Genomic DNA, 11897 nt, shown 5'->3' on the forward strand with positions numbered 1-11897 from the left:
CCAGCATAGTCCAGATGGGGAAATGGTGTTTCCCAGGTTCCATCTACTGTTAATATGACACACAAACCGATACATCCTTCTAGTGGGCAATGTGGAAATAAATACCAAACAGCACTGTAAGTTTGGTGATACTCTTCATCCTGGAGATTCCATCTCTATGAAATCATTCTAAGAAAACAATTAGAGATATACACCCACAAACACAGGTGCACACTGATTCACATCATTGATATTTCAAACAGAGAAAGTATAAAATTGACCAGCAAGTCCAAAAATAACAAACCATATTATATATGTATAATGGTATAACTATTCAATCATCAAAAATATTTTCCAAAGGAATAGCTATACAGCAAAATTCACTGTGAAGTACAAGGAAATGGTTTAAAAACTGTAAGTGAAACATGCACAAAAAAAAAAAAACTAACTAGGACACCCCAAAACAGTATTAGTGGCTCTCTCTGGATATGAGCATTACAGAAGATTTTTAGTTTTTAATTTATAAAAACTTTATAAGATTTCCAAGTGGTCTATAATGAACAATACTATTTTTTAAGACTATTTTATTTATTTATCTGAGAGAGAAAGAGAGAATGAGCGGTGGGGAGAGGTGGAGGGAGAGAGAGAAGCAGACTGCCCGCTCAGCAGGAAGCCCAATGCAGGCCTTAAGCCCAGGACCCCGGATCATGAGCTGAGCCAAAGGCAGACACTTAACCACCCAGGTGCCCCATGAACAATTTTATTTTTAAACCCAGAGAGTATTATTCCATAAAATATCTAAGCTATATGGGAATTTTATTATTGTCATACATAGCTATGACCAACAATTATACTTCCATGTACACTGAACAGAAATATACAGAAATGAATGCATACTGCTAGCAAAAAGATGCAGAAGGATATGTTGAACATTTGGGATGATGAAAATGTTTTAGAACTACAGGGTGGTGATGGTTGCACACTGTTGTGAATGTACAAAATGCCACCGGATTGTACACTTTAAAATGGTTAATTTTATGCTATATGAATTTTCACTTCAACAAAAAAAGAAATCAACAAAGAAAGAATTTTCAGAGAAGCATCATTTGTATAAGAGAAAAGCAGAGAAATAACACAAATGCCCAACAGCAGTGGAATGGATAAATGGTGGCATGATTAAGACAACAGGCTATAGTACAGTAATGGAATCAAGGAAGTGTTGTCATAAGCCGTGACACAGAAGAAATCTCACAAACTTAGCTTCAAAGGAAAGAAGAGAAACACAAAGAGATCATATTGTATGCTGCTCTCTTTGAATGCAAAATGAGAAACAAAGAAAAGTCACTTCTAGTGTCAGAAGTCAATTTTGATGTTACCTTTGTGAAGGGAGGGGGTCAGTGACATGGAGTGAGCATGAGGAAGGGTCTGTGTAGATGACCATGTTCTGCTAGCTCATCTGAGTGGTGGCTGCATGTGCAAGTTCACAGTCATGAAAATCCATCAAGTCATAAACTTACATACATGCATTATTTAAAACACCCTATTGCTTCCATTCTTATCTGGTGCTCTGCAAATTTTCCAGTCCCTAAATCACCTCCCCTGTTGCTAAATATCTTCTTTAACAAATGACATAATCCTATTTCTTATAAACTTGGACTCTATTTCTTTAATTCCCAGTTTTAGCCATTCCATCCGCTAATTCAACAACAACTGAATTCCAGTATATTTTGAAGTCAGTGTGAGGTGATGGGGAGACAGAGGCAGAAAGAAAACATATACTGAATAAATATTTAAACATCCATTCAGGCTTGGACATTTTTCTAACACAAGGACACAAAATTTGCATATAATTTAAGGCCTCAAAATTCCCCTATAGACCCTTTTCCACCCCAGAGTAAGAGTCTTGTTTTAGACCAGGTTTCACAAGAGACAGATGAGAACTGCATCATGTTTTTATTAGGTAATATCTTTGCTCTTGATTTTCTAAAATTTAAAGTTGCACCTTATAAATTGGAATTTTTAAGTCAATTTATTTGTCTATGGGGTTGTATGATTTTACCCCTCAATTTATTTTTTTTAAAGATTTATTTATTCATGAGAGACACAGAGAGGCAGAGGGAGAGAAGCAGGCTCCCTGCAGGGAGCCCGATGTGGGACTTGATCCCAGGACCCCAGGATCACACTTTGAGCTGAAGGCAGACACTCAACCCCTGAGGCACCCAGGTGCCCCTCCCCCTCAATTTATGTGACATTTTCAAATTTTTCTAAATTTAATATTTCTTCTGAAAAGCTGTCCTATGAAGTATCCCAGATCTCTTTAAACATATTAGCTAAACAGCTATAAAAATCACAATTTACTGCACTTGATTAACACAATAATCTTTTAACTGCTCAACATAAAACTGGTATCATTGCAATTTTACTTCACCAAAATATTTTGGTAGGTTTGCTTTTCATTAGAATAAGGTAGCTAATAATGATAATGCTTTTCTGTAGCTAAATGATATATGACATTAGAATTTAAAAATCAATTTCAAAATTTTTAATACTCTCTGGCCAAATATTTCACTACACGTGAAATAGTCCTTGAGGCTTGTATCCTTGTAACCCAAGAAGACTATCAGAGTGAAACTGGTCATTAAAATGACAAAAAAAAAAACAAAAAACAAAACAAAACAAAAAAAAAACACAAGACCATATACTCATGTATAGTGCTAATTAAACCATACAAATTTATCTCAGTTTTCTCAAGCATTTAAAGGAAAAAGAAATATAATGAAATAGGTCTTATATGAATAAACAAAAAAGATGACATGCTCTTCTTTAATGGAATGTAAAATTCCAAAAAAGTGTAATTGTAGAATATGCATTTACAAATTATATATACACATATGTATATACACACATAGGCACGTGTGTGTGTCTGTGCTATGTCTCCCTTTTTCAAGAAATCTGATGTGAAAAAAAGAAGAAAGAGAAGAAAGAAGAAAGAAAGAAAGAAAGAAAGAAAGAAAGAAAGAAGAAAGAAAGGAAAGAAAGAAAGAAAGAAGAAAGAAGAAAGAAAGAAAGAAAGAAAGAAAGAAAGAAAGAAAGAAAGAAAGAAAGAAAGAAAGAAAGAAAGAAAGAAAGAAAGAAAGAAATCTGATGTGTCTCCTTAGGACACAACCTACATCCTCCTACTCCATGAGAAATACCTCTACATTCCAATCATAAGTCAACTGTTTTCTAGATTTTACCGTCTTATGTTTTATGTTTCATTTCTTACAGTTTCCTTGTGTCTTGTGAGCATGGCCTTTGTGTTACTAAGGTATTTGTAACTTTTAATATGCCATCTTTCTTCTGCTGGACATGTTCCACAAATTGGGTCTGTCCTATTGTCCATTTCCTAGCCTTGTTAGCAAGAACCATACCTCATCCTACACTCTTCAGGACAACTAGATCTCCTTTCTTTCCAGAGTTAGATAAATTATACGTTGTATACTGTTACGACAATATACTGATCAATCTTCTAGGTGAAAAGATGGCCTGGCTGTTAAAATTATCTAGGACTTCTGAAATTAGTTCTCTAATCAAAACTTCAACTATTTCTTTGCCCGGTTTTCTAGAAGATCCTTCTTGACTCATTAAAAATCTTCTACTCACTCATGGGACATATTTCATTGGGCTAAGACTTTGGCATAACTGTAAGTAGTATTTTCTCAACAAACTCTGACTGGGTGTATCAACCACTGGCTGTTAGTTACTACAATCCCCTAGTCTTTTCACCATAATTAACCTGCATTTCCAGGGATGGTATAGATATACAGGTAAATGAAGGGCAAAAATATCCTAGAGTGAAAAAGAAACTCCTGTCAACTTAGACCCCTCCCTCTACTTCACTTCATCAATCATAGATTACATGGTCTGGTTAATTCTATTTCCAAAATATTTTTTGGTACAATTGTTTCATCCCCCAAATAATTCCCATACTCTACTACAGATACTGGTTATGACTCATCTGTATTACAGCCATAGTTGGCTCCCTAAATCAGGGCTCTCCCCACATATGATATAATGGAATCTTACAGAATAAAAAGGATGAAGCCCTAGGAAAATTAAAATTCTGATCATATTCTGCAATTTTATTCAATATGGAACTGCTACAATTTGCAAATCCTGGGCTCAAGCTATGATAGACATATCACGGTTCCCTGAGCAAACCATTCGCACTCAGGTTTCCATGTAGTTGCTCTCCCTGGAAATCTGCCTTCTCTCTCTCCTCTCATCGATGAACTTCTATTCACCCTTCAAATTCATGCCTAATCATGTACAGTCTCGACTCCCCAATGTTGAATTAAGCCTTCCTCCTATTTCTGTTGTTTGCCATTTATAAACCATAATCTTTTATAGTACAGATATGTTATTAACTATATGAGGCTGGTTACCTACCCCTCTTCCCGCCCACACACACACTGAGGGTTCCTTGAGAATAGCATTCATTTACTTATTTTTCTATCAGATACACAAGAACATGTTATTTATACTCAACCAATACTCCCATAATGAACATATTATGGTGCCCTAATGCAAGGTACTAGAGATACAATATCAAACAGTAGATATGTCTCGCTTTTAAAGAACTTCTAGTCCAATGATTTAGTGGTCAGTAAATGCATACTGAATCACTTAACAAACATTTATTTATATCTTGTTTGCCCAATGGCTTCCAGAGTAGTTGGATGATTACAGATAGCCTATCTCAACTCAACCTTTATTTGAAGCACAAATACGGTTAAAATTGATTGGGTACATTTCATACCAGGCATTAGCACATGGAGAAAAGGTTACTTATGTTGGTATGATGAGTAAAAAAGGAGAAGTGATAATCAGCAGCAATTCCCATTCTTTATTTTATGTACCTCTGCTCAGAAATGAGAAAATTTCCACCATCTACCCATCCTTGTTTGGGTGGATGTGGATGACAATGGCCATGTGAACAGGGTTCATAGCGGACAGCAATGGAGCTGTAGATGTCTTCTGGTCTTGTGAAGTGCTACTCACTTTGTTCTTTCTTCTACTACATACAATTCAATGGAGTCTCTAATAGCACTTGACAAGTCCTTCACTAGCATGTGTGGCTGAGACTAGATTCTGACCTCTGGTGGTCCCTTGAAGTTGGCATACTCCCCCTGGCTTCTATTTCCTAATTCCCATCATGCCTTAATATGATAGTATTCCATAGGAAGAGCTTAAAGGAGACATCCATCCACCAGGCTCCCATGCTGTTGAGTAAGAGACAGGTAGGGCTAAGTAGGGGAGAGATAGGTAGGAGGCCATGGAATCAGGTTCATAAAGAAAATTCCCAAAATGCTGAGGTGTAAGGAAACCCAGAGGTAAGGGAACAAACCAGACCATCCTGCCTTAGGTATGGATGGGGAAGATATATTTTTTATGACAGTCACCTGTGACCAACAAAGAATAACCAGACCCAACAGAAAGTCATGAAAGATGGTATCACCAGTCCTTACTCAAACCAGGACATCACAAAAATGATAAGGCCACCCTGGTCGGTTTTAAATAAAAGACTGTCAGCAGAGGCCAACGTGGGCAACCCTGTCAGGACCCCTCTCACTCCTGAGAACTTTTTCTGTAACTTTGCATAATAAACTTCTATTGCTTTACTCACTCTCCTTTGTCCGCGAGATTTCATTCTTCGTCTCCGTGAGACCAGAACCTAGCTCTCCTGCTTTACTGTCACTAAGTCCTGAATTCTGATGTTGTCAAAGAAAGGGACCTTTGGAAAGCTCTTTCCTTCACTAAAGGGTCATATTTTCATTTCTCTGCAAACCCTATTTGACGATACTCTACTGGCTCATTTTCAATCTTCCTTTCCGAATGAACCAGTATGATTTTCGTTACAGGTGATGTTATTCTTCCCAAATCAGGTCGATTACAGCTGCTAGTGCTAATAAGAGACATCCTTGCCTCACTTACTAGTTGGCCCTCCAAACAATGTTTCGTTATGGGAGAACAGTACCAGGCAACATCAACTGCCCATGGGAACTAATTCTCTCCTCTCCCCCAGAATACCTCCCTTTACGGTACAGCTGCCTTCATGAAAATTTCAAGGGATACAGCATTTCTAGAAACCAATCCATATTCTGAAAACATAAGGAATACTGACTAGATATTTTTAAGGCCTGCAAAAACTACATATATATATATTGTCCATCTTAACACACTTCTGTAATTCAAAGTTTCCCATTTGGAGATTATATATGTCCTTATACTCACATCTTATTTCCACAGAGAGTAACCCTGCACACACTGTGGGAAGGCCAAGAAATATTTAGTAATGCTCTTTGTCCTTAAAAGGGAAGGCTATTGTTTGGCAAAGGATGAATAAACTCCTCTCTAGAGGCCTGAATTCAATGCGCATTCAACTGCTTTGTTAAATACTAAACGCAGCAAATAAGTTCCCCACTTGAGGTGACCCCCTGAGGCATGACTAGAAAGGACAGAGGTTGGGAGAGATGAATGAATCTTACATTTAACATGATTATTGAGATTTGATGCAATAACTAGTCACATTCAGTTGCAATAATACTAAGTTTAAATTAGCCAAAGGTACAAGAGTTTGAAATAATCTTGGAATATTAGAAAGACCTTTTCGTATTCAAACCAATAGATGAGGAAATGTTGACAGCTTGCCTACTTTACACAAAAGAACGTTTGTGATAAGGGTATGTTGATAAAAAGATGAAAACGACAGAGATAACAATGAGAAAAAGAAACTACACGGAGAGCATTTCTGACAACAAGGAGAAATCAACCCTATGTTAGTGTCTTTTTATAAATTAATCTCCTTGCTCCCTGGGGCAAGTCAGCACACCCAAATCATACCATTGTCAATCTGCCACGAAAATATGTAGTCAGATACATGAGCAAAACAGGAAATCCAAAATGGCATCATTAATATGCAACACAAACTGTCTAAAGAATGAAATCTTGAAGCAGAGAGATTTGCTTTAATGAGGCTACTCTCCTTTGTCATGAGATTATTGCCTTTAGCTTTGGTTCTAAACATCAGGACTCTGTCTCAGGTAAAAAGAGTTAAATTGTTGCATCTTTAAATACTGGAAATGGATTATGGACTTCCAAGAAGTGAGAGTTTTAAAAAATCTTATTTCTGCTTCTCTGTGAGATGCCAGCCCGTTTGTTAAGAGTAGCTGAAGATAACAGGGTGATGCCTGTCCCTCTCACTGTGCGAAATGAGGATAATGAGGACTTCTCGCTGTATGCTTGCTGTAGAATGAAGAATACTGCTTATTTATAGCTTAGTGCCAATGACTAGGTGGGTGTCGTCTTGTCCACAATTACTTGTAACGTTAGAATTTGGCAAAGAAATCGTTTTTCTGGTATTTTTATATACCAAAAAATCTGCTAGATCTCTAAACCAAAGATAATTCCTTCTACTGTGTATACCTATAATGCACGCACATAAACACACACACACTCAACTCACTCACTCACATACATACATGACACAACAGTGTCTCTCTACCAGGGAAATAACAACCCTTTAAGATGAGAAAAGATGTTATTTTCTCTCCTGGAAATGTTAGTGTTTTATGACATAGTAATTCAGTTATTTGTCAAAATGTCTATGGTGACAGAGAGGGAAGCAATAAGACCCTAATTTTAGCATCTCAAACCAAGGGTTTTAAAGCGAACCTTTATTTCTAAGAAATTAGTTAACTCCCATAAATCACATTAAAAATAGCTGTTCCTCTCCACAGAGACAGGAACTAGATTAAAGGTTATTAGGGCTGGGAAATGGCAAATTATTGCTTAATGGTACACAGTTTCTATGTGGGTTGATGCAAAAATTTTAGAAACAGTGATGACAGCTGAACAACAGGGTGAATATAATTAATGTCACAAATTGTGCACTTCAAAATGGTTAAATTGGTATATGGTTGACCTTGAACGATGTAGGGGTTAGAGGCACCAATGCTCTGCAGAGTCAAAAATCCAAGTATAACTTTTGGCTCCCCAAAAACTTACCTACCAATAGCCTACTGTTGACCAGAAGCCTTAACGATATAAAGTTTGATTAATACATACTTTGTATATTTGTTATGTATTGCATTCTTATAATAAAGTAAGCTAAAAATATTGAGAAAATTAAAAGGAAGAGAAAATAGTTACAGAACTGTACCATATTTATTGAAAAAAATCTGTGTGTAACTGGACTCATGCAGTTCAAACCCATATTGTTCAAGAATCAATTGCATTGATACATACTTTACCTCAATCATAATAATTAAAAAAAGAATGTTGGGGTGCCTGAGTGGCTCAGTCACTTAAGTATCTGACTCAGGTTTGGCTCAGGTCATGATCTCAGGGTTGTGAGACCAAGTCCTGCATCGGGCTCCATGCTGTACACAGAATAGAACCTGCTTGAGATTCTCTCTCTCCCTCTCCCTCTGCTGCTCCTTGATCTCTCTCTTCCCCTCTCTAAAAAAAGAAAAAAAAAAGAGTTACTATAACCCATCATAATGAAAGAAGATTCTTTTTTTAAAAAAAAAGATTTATTTATTTATGAGAGACACAGAGAGAGAGGCAGAGGTATAGGTAGAGGGAAAAGCAGACTCCCCATGGAGAGCCCAATGTGGGACTCGATCCCAGGACCCCGGGATCACACCCTGAGCTGAAGGCAGATGCTCAACCACTAAGCCACCCAAGTGTCCCTGAAAGAGGACTCATCCATATAGGAATAATGATCGTTGAACAGTTAATGCATTCACCTTTGATGTCTCCTTTACTTTGACTAGTTTATACATATATATTTGACTACCAAAATTGGACAAAGGAAAATCCACAGTCTAGAGCATGTCTCCTCTAGATGAAATTATAAAGTAAATTCCCGTTCTTCTGGTTCCTCCATGTCTCAGGGATACTGGATGTATCATTCCTACAAACCATTCTATGGACTAGGTATGTCATTTTTTTTTTTTTTTTTTTTTGTGGACTCTGAATTAAAATGGATGTGCTTTCTCTGAAATTGGGGGTAAAGCCTCCTCCACTAGAATATGGCATTCTTCCCCTTTGCTGGATCACCCAGGGCAAGTATTTCCTTAGAAATTTCATATGGAGAAAGTGGAACTAATCATTCCAACATTCAGGGATGTTCTGAGAATTGGAGCTTATGTGTTTAAATCACCTGGCACATGGTATCTAAAGATTCACTACTTTCCAGAAAAGATTTTCAGGTTTTAGAAAGGATAATGGCTCAAGAGCTCTAAGAAGGCCCCATGAGTTGATTCTAACATCATAGTCTCAAGCTTTGCCCATGACAGAGGACAGGGAGGCTTCAAAAAGAAGCCACTATGATTGAGGTTTCTCTCTGCTGAGCTCAGTTAAACAGACTAGCCTAGAGCTGATTTTTGCACGTGGGGAGATAGAATACACATAACAGATCTTCATTTCTTCCCTACTGTGTTTTATATATTAATGAATAGTTTTCATACAGTAAAATGCAAGTCTGAATTTACTAGAGTTTCATGACTTAGCAAGTTTCTTCCTGCCCCTCCCAGCTACTGGCCCACCCTGCCCTCCACCCCCAGGAGTTGCCATTCTGACATCTATCTGCCTACTCCCGAACTCCCTGTAAATGTAATCCTACAGTATGCAATTTTTGTGTCTGGGTTCCTGAGCTCCACATAATAACTTAGAGATTCACCTATGTTGTTATGCTTCTCTGTAGTTTGTTCTTATGGCCAAGTGGTATTCCACTGCATGAATATTCCAAAAAGTGTTTATCAATTCTATTATTGATGGACATTTGGGTCTTTTTTAATTTGAGGCTATTATTAATGAAGCCATTATGAACATCTTTCATAAAACTTTTTGCAGACATGAGCACTCTTTTATTTTCACTACATACACACAAGTGGAATTTCTGGGTCCCATGGAAATGTATTAATTTTATTAGAAACTGGCTGTTGTCCAAAGTGATTGTATCATTGTACATTGCCAGCAGCAATGAATGAGATAGACTTAACCTACCATAAATTAAAGTAAATCTACTTTTAATATTACAATAATCAAGTATAGAAACATCATGGAACTGGCTTCTTTCCTTCCTTAGAATATCCTGAATTATTGTAAAGAAACACACATAGTTTTAGGTGTCAAGGGTAGGTGGACAAAGAAAGAAAACAAAAGATCCCTGATGTCATATAGCGCTTGCATTTCAGAGGGAGAAAAAGGTCAATAAGGAAGGAGAAAACTAATACAATTTCAGATACTGCTAAGTGTTATAAAAGTAAGGCAGACTTTTAGGACAAAAATAACTGGTAAGGGTGCAGAATACAGAGTATTTAGAGTGTAACATGGCTGTTCTCTCTAGGACATATTGAATGTTCTGTCCTAGGTTATGCAGACTTCTCACTAGCAGCTGGGAGAAATGTATCAAGGATTTCCAGCACTCTGAACTCAGACACCTGCAATTTTCTTACTTTTTTGGATGGAAAGCAGAGACTGCTGATAGGCTTGGTTGGGATTATACTGCCATCCCTAAACTACTGGCTGTGGCCAGAATGATGGGCTCCATTAATGCCAGATCTGGGCCACACACCACCTATAGTGAGATGGTTCAGACCTTGTGTATTACAGTGCTTTCCACTGGGGCACTGGGGAGAAATTCTGAAAAGAAGATGGGATCCTATTCTTAGAAGAAAGTGAGCTGGGCAGATAAAGTTAATACACCAACAGTAAAACTGGTAATTTGCAAGGGAAATAAAATAAAGAAGCGTTTTAGAAATAAAGATATACAGTCAAGTGTTTGCAACAAAAACAAACGAACATTGAGTGAGATCAATTTAGAATAGTCAGCTGGGGCTGGCTGGTAGCTCACAGTCCACAAAGAGCATACTGGCAGCCAGAAGAGAAATTACTGGTGGCCATGATATGACACAGCCCACAGAGCCCCATGTATGGCTCTCTAATGCCCAAACCACTCTCCCCTATACATGTTCCATCTTGTCCCAAGACACACACTATAATGAGGGAGGAACTTTGTCTCTCTACCCTCTATTCCTACACTAGTACTAAGCATGCAACTGGTGCCTGATAATACTTGTTGCATACGAAATAAACAAGGAAATTGGGTTTTACAAATTTTGTTAAAGCAATGTATTAAGAATGTAAAGGTCTTGCAGCCATATATCAGTTATTAAGATTTCAGATTAAGGAAGCTTTTTCACTCTTCTCTTGTTCCATCTACTTAAACTTCAGAAAGACGTATCCATTTCTAAAATAAACCTACCCTTCTTCCTTTCTCACCTTTTTTTGGTCAAGGAGACTCTGTGATTCTTCCATCTGGCTTAATAGGTTGCAGAATATTTTGCAAATTGATGGGAATTCACTCAGTTTAAAAATTCCTCATCTCGACTGATATTCAATCATAACAAGAAATAAAACCTCGAGATGGGGCTAATGTATGTATAAGATTTGTAAGAATATGACTTTGGACACTTCAACTTGTAAAAGACATAAACTTCTGCTGCTATATGTGAATTTTTGAATATCTAATCAGGACAGAGTTTGGAGCAATCTGCCAAATATGGTTCTAATTCTCTATGCATTTGCTGAATATCCCAAGAAGCAATGTTGTATAGCTTCTTTGGAAAATGAACATAGAATTAGTACAATTAATCCCACTGACAATGATTATAGCTAACTCTGTGCAAGCCATTACTGGTAACTTTACAGGTAATAATTCAATTAATTTGATCCATTATGTATAATGGTTTTACCCTGTGAGCCTGGAATAGAAAACGATCTTTTGATTTAAGATACAGCTCCATTATTCATGAAACAGTACTGGAAAGGGGTGATCAATTCACTTAATTGATTTGACATTCTGTTTTGAG

This window comes from Canis lupus, chromosome X (assembly GCF_011100685.1).
Source record: "Canis lupus familiaris isolate Mischka breed German Shepherd chromosome X, alternate assembly UU_Cfam_GSD_1.0, whole genome shotgun sequence".
Lineage (NCBI taxonomy): Eukaryota > Metazoa > Chordata > Mammalia > Carnivora > Canidae > Canis > Canis lupus.